Source organism: Bison bison, unplaced genomic scaffold (genome assembly GCF_000754665.1).
Source record: "Bison bison bison isolate TAMUID 2011002044 unplaced genomic scaffold, Bison_UMD1.0 scf7180017864495, whole genome shotgun sequence".
NCBI lineage: Eukaryota > Metazoa > Chordata > Mammalia > Artiodactyla > Bovidae > Bison > Bison bison.
The window spans coordinates 4,518,607-4,527,179 of NW_011495054.1; positions in this window are offsets into that span (position 1 = coordinate 4,518,607).

Sequence of the window (8,573 nt, forward strand, 5' to 3'; positions counted from 1 at the left end):
GAGAAGTATATTGAAAAGCAGAGATATTACTTTGCCAACCAAGGTCTGTCTAGTCAAGGCTACAGTTTTTCCAGTGGTCAGGTATGGATGTGAGAATTGGAGTATAAAGAAAGCTGAGCACTGAAGAATTGATGCTTTTGAACTGTGGTGTTGGAGAAGACTCTTCAGAGTCCCTTGGACTGCAAGGAGATCCAACCTGTCCATTCTAAAGGACATCAGTCCTGAGTGTTCATTGGAAGGACTGATGCTGAAGCTGGTCCAATACTTTGGCCACCTCATGCGAAGAGTTGACTCATTGGAAAAGACCCTGATGCTGGGAGGGATTGGCAGTAGGAGGACAAGGGAACAACAGAGGATGAGATGGCTGGATGGCATCACTGACTCTATGGACATGAGTCTGAGTGAACTCCGGGAGTTGGTGATGGACAGAGAGGCCTGGCATGCTGTGATTCATGGGGTCACAAAGAGTCGGACACTGAGCGACTGAACTGAACGGAACTGAACTGAATGATAGTCTAATACAGGGTCTTTATTCAAATTTTACCAGTTGTCCCCAAAATACTTCCTTTGTCTTTTTTTACTTTTGACCCAATGTCCACTCCTCACACAATACCCAAGAATAAAGGCCTAAATGATGAGCATCTAAATGTAAAAAATGAAATTGTAATTACCAGTAGGTGAGTGCATCCTCAGTCGCTTCAGTCAGTCAGAGTCTTTGAGACCCTGTGGACTGTAGCCCGCCAGGCTCCTCTGTCCATGGGATTCTCCAGGCAAGAATACTGGAGAGGGTTGCCATGCCCTCATCCAATCCAAACCACATCTCCTGCATTGCAGATGGATTCTTTACCGCTGAGCCACCACCAGGGAAGTGTGCAAGTATATGGGTGAATTCCTCCATAACTTGTGTGTGGAGTAAAGATCTCTAACTACGATTCAAAATCCAGATGCAACAAGAGATTAGTACAGAGCCTTCTCTGGCCGTCCAGTGGTTAAGGCTCCATGCTTCCAATACAGGGGACACAGGTTCCATTCCTGGTTGGGGAAATAGGATTCTACATGCCAAAAACTAGGATCCCACAGGCCACAGTGCTGCCAAAAAGTTTTAATTTTTTAATTAAAAAAAAAGATTAGTAAATTTGACTACATAAAATTTTCTTTAGCTTTTACATGTGAAAAATACCATAAGTGAAATCAGAAGACCACTGACAAACTAGGAGAAAATTTTACAACACACGTAATGGATAAAGGAGTATTCTCACTAACAAATGAGTGACTCTCTAAATTTAATGGGGAAATGTGGAAACCAGAGAGAAAAATGGACAAAAAACTATGAACAGATGATTCATGAAAAAAGGTGTTAAAGTAATCTTTCAACATGGAAAATCCCTACTTCATTTACCATAAGAGAGAAAGACAGTGATGGGAAAAGGGAACTAGATTGGTGGCTGGAGCACCTGCTGGAGACAGGCCTGGATTTGTGGGAGATGTAGTTTGTGAGGGTTGGAAAGGATGTTGAGAGAGATGAAGTACCTTGTCTCTTTCAATCCTCAAAACTGCCCTCTGGAGACTTCCCTGGTGGTCCAGTGGTTAAGAATCCCCCTGTCAATGCAGGGGACACAGGTTTGATCCCCGGTCTGGGAACTAAGATCCCACACGCAATGGGGCAGCTAAGCCTTCGTTCTGCAACTACTGAGCCTATGCCCTAGAGCCTGTGCTTCACGACAAGAGAACCACTGCAATGAGAAGCCCGCAACAAGGGAGCCCGACTCGCCACAACTAGAGAAAACCTGTGTGCACCAACGAGGACCCGGCACAGCCAAAAATGAAGGAAGAGATAAAATAATTTTTAACAATTGCCCTCTGGTTTGAGTACTAGCAGAAGATATCGAGAAGAGGTGGCAAGAATACACAACGAACTACACACAAAAGATCTTCATGACCCAGATAACCTCGATGGTGTGTTCACTCACCTAGAGCCAGACATCCTGGAGTGCGAAGTCAAGTGGGCCTTAGAAAGCATCACTACGAACAAAGCTAGTGGAGGTGATGGAATTCCAGTTAAGCTATTTCAAATCCTAAAAGATGATGCTGTGAAAGTGCTGCACTCAATATGCCAGCAAATCTGGAAAACTCAGCAGTCAGTGGCCACGGGACTGGAAAAGGTCAGTTTTCATTCCAATCCCAAAGAAAGGCAATGGCAAAGAATGTTCAAACTATTGCACAATTGCACTCATCTCACACGCTAGCAAAGTAATGCTCAAAATTCTCCAAGCTAGGCTTCAACAGTACATGAACAGAGAACTTCCAGATGTTCAAGCTGAATTTAGAAAAGGCAGAGCAACCAGAGATCAAATTGCCAACATCCATTCGATCATAGAAAGAGCAAGAGAATTACAGAAAAACTTCTACTTTATTGACTATGCCAAAGCCTTTGACTGTGTGGATCACCAACTGTGGAAAATTCTTCAAGAGATGAGAATACCAGACCACCTTACCTGCCTCCTGAGAAACCTGTATGCAGGTCAAGAAGCAACAGTTAGAACTGGACATGGAACAATGGACTGGTTCCAAATAGGGAAAGGAGTACATCAAGGCTGTATATTGTCACCCTGCTTATTTAACTTATATGCAGAGTACATCATGCAAAATGCTGCGCTGGAGGATACACAAGCTGGAATCAAGATTGCCGGGAGAAATATCATCAGTCTCAGATATGTGGATGACACCACCCGTATGGCAGAAAGCAAAGAGGAACTAAAGAGCCTCTTGATGAAAGTGAAAAATGAGAGTGGAAAAGTTGACTTAAAACTCAACATTCAGAAAACTAAGATCACGGCATGCAGTCCCAGCACTTTATGGCAAATAGATGAGGAAAAAATGGAAACAGTGACAGACTTTATTTTCTTGGGCTCCAAAATCGCTGCAGATGGTGACTGCAGCCATGAAATTAAAAGACACTTGCTTTTTGGAAGAAAAGCTATGTCAAACCTAGACAGCATATTAAAAATTAGAGACATTACTTTGCCAACAAAGGTCCATCTAGTCAAAGCTATGGTTTTTCCAGTACTCATGTATGGATGTGAGAGTTGGATTATAAAGAAGGCTGAGTGCCAAAGAATTGATGCTTTTGAACTGTGGTGTTGGAAAAGACTCTTGACAGTCCTTTGGACTGCAAGAAGATCAAAGCAGTCAATCCTAAAGGAAATAAGTCCTGAATATTTATTGGAAGGACTGATGCTGAAGCTGATGCTCCAATACTTTGGCCACCTGATGCAAAGAGCTGACTCATTGGAAAAGACCCTGATGCTGGGAAAGATTGAAGTCAGGAGGAGAAAGGGATAACAGAGATTGAGTTGGTTGGATGGCATCATCGACTCATCGGACATGAGTTTGAGCAAGAACTGGGAGATGGTGAAGGACAGGGAAGCTGGCATGCTACAGTCCATGGGGTCACAAAGAGTCAGACAAGACTGAGCGACCAAACAACAACAATCCCCACTTTACAAATAAGGGAATTGAGGCCCAGTGAAGTCATATCCCAAGGGCCTGCAGCAAGAAAGTGGGCTAGTTGGATTCTACCCTGGGCTTCTCTGCCTCCAAATTCTAAGCATTTGACTCCTTAACTATGTGGATTCCTGTAAACCCAGCTTTGGGAGCTAGTAAATCACTGCGGATCTCAGCTTGCATGGAGAAAAGGTTCAAATGGCCACAGGTCATCAAAAACAAAAAGATTTTCCTTGAGTGATAAGAATATAGATGCTGCATGCCACAATTAAAGATCCTTTGTGCTGCAACAAAAGACTAAGCACAATCAAATAAAATTAAAAAAATATTTAAGACAAAAAAGCAAGCTAATATGTTCTAAAGTTATTATAAACCAGACATTGTTCTAAGAACTCAAGTTTCATTAGATCATTTAATCCTCATACTGTGTATCCAGGGGACAGGTATCTATATCATCATTCCCATTTTACAGATGAGAAAACAGAGCCACAAAAAAGAAAAGTAACTTGCCGGAACATTGCACCACTTGGAAAAGCTGAAGCTAGGATTTAAACTCAGACAGCCAGACCCTGGGTCCCACGTGTTCATTCCTTATCTAAAAAATGGCAAATGCAAAATGCTGCCACTGGTGTGCAAGCCACAAACAGGATCCGTCAGTGACTACAGCCACGGTGAACTGCTGAAGAGAAGGACAAAGAAGCAACACAGGGGCTCAGAAGGTCTCAGTCACTCCCAAGCTGGTAACTGCAAAAGGCTGAATAACATCCTCCCAAAGATGTCCACATCCTGATCCCCATGACTGACAAATACGTTACAACACACGGCAAAAAGAACTTTGCATATGTGATTTTTTAAATATAATATTACTCATTTATTTCCTTTATTTTTGGTTGTGCTGTGTCTCTGTTGCTTTGTGGGCTTTTTTCTAGTTGCAGCGAGTGGGAGCTACTCTCCAGCTGCGGTTCGAGGCTTCTCACTGCAATGGCTTCTCTTGTTGCTGAGCACAAGTTCTAGGGTGGGTGGGCTTCAGGAGCTGCAGCATGTGGTCTCAGTAGTTGTACTCATGGGCTTAGTTGCTCCAAGGCTGGGGGAATCTTCCTGGATCAGGGCTCAAACCCCTGTCTCCTGCATTGGCAGGCAGATTCTTTACCACTGAGCCACCAGGAAAACCCTGCAGATGTGATTTTTATGTATTTTTGTATGTGGTTTCTCCAGGTCTTAGTTGCAGTACTCAGGATGTTCAAACTTCATCGCAGCATGTGGGATCTTTTTTTTTTTTTTTTTTAGTTGCAGCATGAGGGGTCTAGTTCCCTGACCAGAGATTGAACCCAAGCCCCCCTGCACTGGGAGCTCAGAGTCATAGCCACTGGACCACCAGGGGATTCACTGCAGATGTGATTCAGGATCTTGACATGGGAGATTGTCCTGGATTATACAGATGGTGGGACCAACGTAATTGCAAGCATTTTTAGAAGAGGGAGGCAGGAGTTAGAGTGAGGAAAGATGTGTGATTGGAGGATGCTACGCTGCTGGCTTTGAGGATGGAGGAGGGGGCCACAAACCAAGGAGTCCAGCTGGCCTTTAGAAGCTGGAAAAGCAAAGTAACAGACTCTCTCTCTCGAAGCCTCCAGAAAGAACGTGGACCTGCTGACACCTTGACTTTTCGATTTCTGACCTCCAGCACTGTAAAAATGTGTGTTGTTTAAAGCCAGTAAGTTTGTTACGGCAGCAATGGGGAACACACAGAAGTGGCCTTGGGCAAAGCCTTTTGAGTTTCTGGGCATCCAGAGCCTCATCCTCGTAATGGGAAGAATGAAATCTGTCTCCCTTACCCGTGGGGTACTTAAACAAGACAATAAACGTGAAAAGTCTTGGCAAGTGTCCTATAAATGAGGACTGAATTTTCAAACCCATTTCAGCATACCCTTGACCTCTCTTTCTGGTTTTTAGCTTTTCTGAGAGCCCCTCCTCCTCCTTCTTCCTTCCACCTCCATCCTTGCTGGGGAGATCTCCACGGTCTCCCCCTGCAGACTCAGCTTCGAGAACAGCAGATGATAGTCAGAGTGTCAGAGGGCTGCCCACAGCCCAGGCTGGGAGGCCATGGGACAGAACCAGATTGTCGCATTAGAGAGGACAATGGCTGGTGGTGGCTACTTTCTCCTCTGCAACTAGGCTGCTCTGTCTACCTGACTAGCAGGGTCTCCCAGAAAGCCTATTAAGTGTCCAGGGTACTGGGCAAGCCAAGAACACTAAGCCTGCAACGGAGACCCAAGCCTGCTTCTTCCTACACATTCAAAGAACCCACCTGCAATGCAGATGTGGAGACTCGGGCTCGATCCTTGGGTCAGGAAGATCCCCTGGAGGAGGAAATAGCAACCCACTCCAGTACTCTTGCCTGGAAAAGTCCATGGACAGAGGAGCCTGACAGGCTACAGTCCATGAGGTCGCAAAGAGTTGGACTTGACATGACATGAGTGACTGAGCATGCACCCACAGGGGTCTCTTGCCTCTACCACTGGTTCACTCCTTAGCATTTAGGGAGCATCAAGTATACACTGACTCGATGGACATGAATTTGAGCAGGCTCTGGGAGTTGGTGATGGACAGGGAAGCCTGGCGTGCTGCAGTCCATGGGTCACAAGGAGATGGACACGACTGAGCGACTGAACTGGACTGACTGGAGTGCCTGCCAGTGCTGTTGGTCGCCTGCTAGTAGTCATTCCTCCATTTTTCTCTGCTTCCCAAAACCACCCAATGCACCATCCCAGGGGATGAGTCCTGATTGGTCTAAGCCAACCCTGGTGTCCTGCTTCCCCTTGAGAATGATTGATCTCGAGGTGTGGGCATGTGACCTCATGCATACAGGCTAAGCTGCTTCAGTCATGTACGACTCTGTGCGACCCTGTGGACTGCAGCCTGCCAGGCTCCTCAGTCCATGGGATTCTCCAGGCAAGAATACTGGAGTGGGTAGCCATGCCCTCCTCCAGGGGACCTTCCCAACCCAGGAATCGAATCAGAGTTTCTTACATTTACTTGCATTGGCAGGCAGGTTCTTTACCATTAGCACCACCTGGACTAATGTGACCTCGGTCTGGCTAATTAAACATTAGCCAGAAAAGTCTACTAAGGGACTCTGGGAAAACTGGCTTCCAGTCTATTCCCAGACTATCTATTAAGAGAGAGATGGGCAAGGAAAATCCTTTTAAAATCTTCTTTGCCCTAGACACTGCTCTGGACACTGTTGTCTGAGATTGTGACTGACTTCTGGAGCTTCAGCAGCTATCTTGTAGCCTTGAAGCGACACTGTGCTGTGTGCTGTGCTTAGTCGCTCAGTCATGTCCAACTCGTTGTGATTGCTAAGGCTGAAATACCAACGCATCTAGGTTGGAAAAGCAGAAGGATGAAAGTACCTTGGTAACTGGGATGGTAATAGTAATTTTTTGTGTTCCCTTGGCTAGGTTGGAGAAGGAAATGGCAACCCACTCCAGTGTTCTTGCCTGGAGAATCCCAGGGACGGTGGAGCCTGATGGGCTGCCCGTGTATGGGGTCACACAGAGTCGGACACGACTGAAGTGACTTAGCAGCAGCAGCTTGGCTAGGTTATAGAGCCCAGATGTTTGGTTATACACCAGTCAAGATGTTGCTGTGAAAGTATTTTTAGATGTGATTAGCATTTAAATCAGTAGACTTTGAGTGAAGTAGATTACTTTCCATAGTAGGGTTCAGTTCACTTCAGTTCAGTCGCTCAGTCGTGTCCGACTCTTTGTGACCCCATGAACCACAGCACACCAGGCCTCCCTGTCCATCACCAACTCCCGAAGTCCACCCAAACCCATGTCCATTGAGTCGGTGATGCCATCCAACCATCTCATCCTCTGTCGTCCCCTTCTCCTCCTGCTCTCAATCTTTCCCAGCATCAGGGTCTTTCCCAATGAGTCAGCTCTTCGCATCAGGTGGCCAAAGTATTGGAGTTTCAGCTTCAACATCAGTCCTTCCAATGAACACCCAGGACTGATCTCCTTTAGGATGGACTGGTTGGATCTCCTTGCAGTCCAAGGGACTCTCAAGAGTCTTCTCCAACACCACAGGTCAAAAGCATCCATTCTTCGGTGCTCAGCTTTCTTTATAGTCCAACTCTCAACATCCATACCTGACCACTGGACTTGACTAGATGGACCTTTGTTGGCAAAGTAATGTCTCTGCTTTCTAATATGCTGTCTAGGTTGGTCATAACTTTCCTTCAAAGGAGTAAGCGTCTTTTAATTTCATGGCTGCAGTCAGCATCTGCAGTGATTTTGGAGCCCCCCAAAATAAAGTCTGACACTGTTTCCACTGTTTCCCCATCGATTTCCCATGAAGTGATGGGACCAGATGCCATGATCTTAGTTTTCTGAATGTTGAGCTTTAAGCCAACTTTTTCACTCTCCTCTTTCACTTTCATCAAGAGGCCCTTTAGTTCTTCTTCACTTTCTGCCATAAGGGTGGTGTCATCTGCCTATCTGAGGTTATTGATATTTCTCCCGGCAATCTTGACTCCAGCTTGTGCTTCTTCCAGCCCAGCATTTCTCATGATGTACTCTGCATATAAGTTAAATAAGCAGGGTGACAATATACAGCCTTGAAGGACTCCTTTTCCTATTTGGAACCAGTCTGTTGTTTCATGTCCAGTTCGAACTGTTGCTTCCTAAACTGCATATAGGTTTCTCAAGAGGCAGGTCAGGTGGTCTGGTATTCCCATCTCTTTCAGAATATTCCACAGTTTATTGTGATCCAAACAGTCAAAGACTTTGGCATAGTCCATAAAGCAGAAATAGATGTTTTTCTGGAACTCTCTCGCTTTTTTGATGATCCAGTGGAGGTTGGCAATTTGATCTCTGGTTCCTCTGCCTTTTCTAAAACCAGGTTGAACATCTGGAAGTTCACGGTTCACGTATTGCTGAAGCCTGGCTTGGAGAATTTTGAGCATTACTTTACTAGCATGTGAGATGAGTGCAATTGTGCAGTAGTTTGAGCATTCTTTGGCATTGCCTTTCTTTGGGATTGGAATGAAAACTGACCTTTTCCAATCC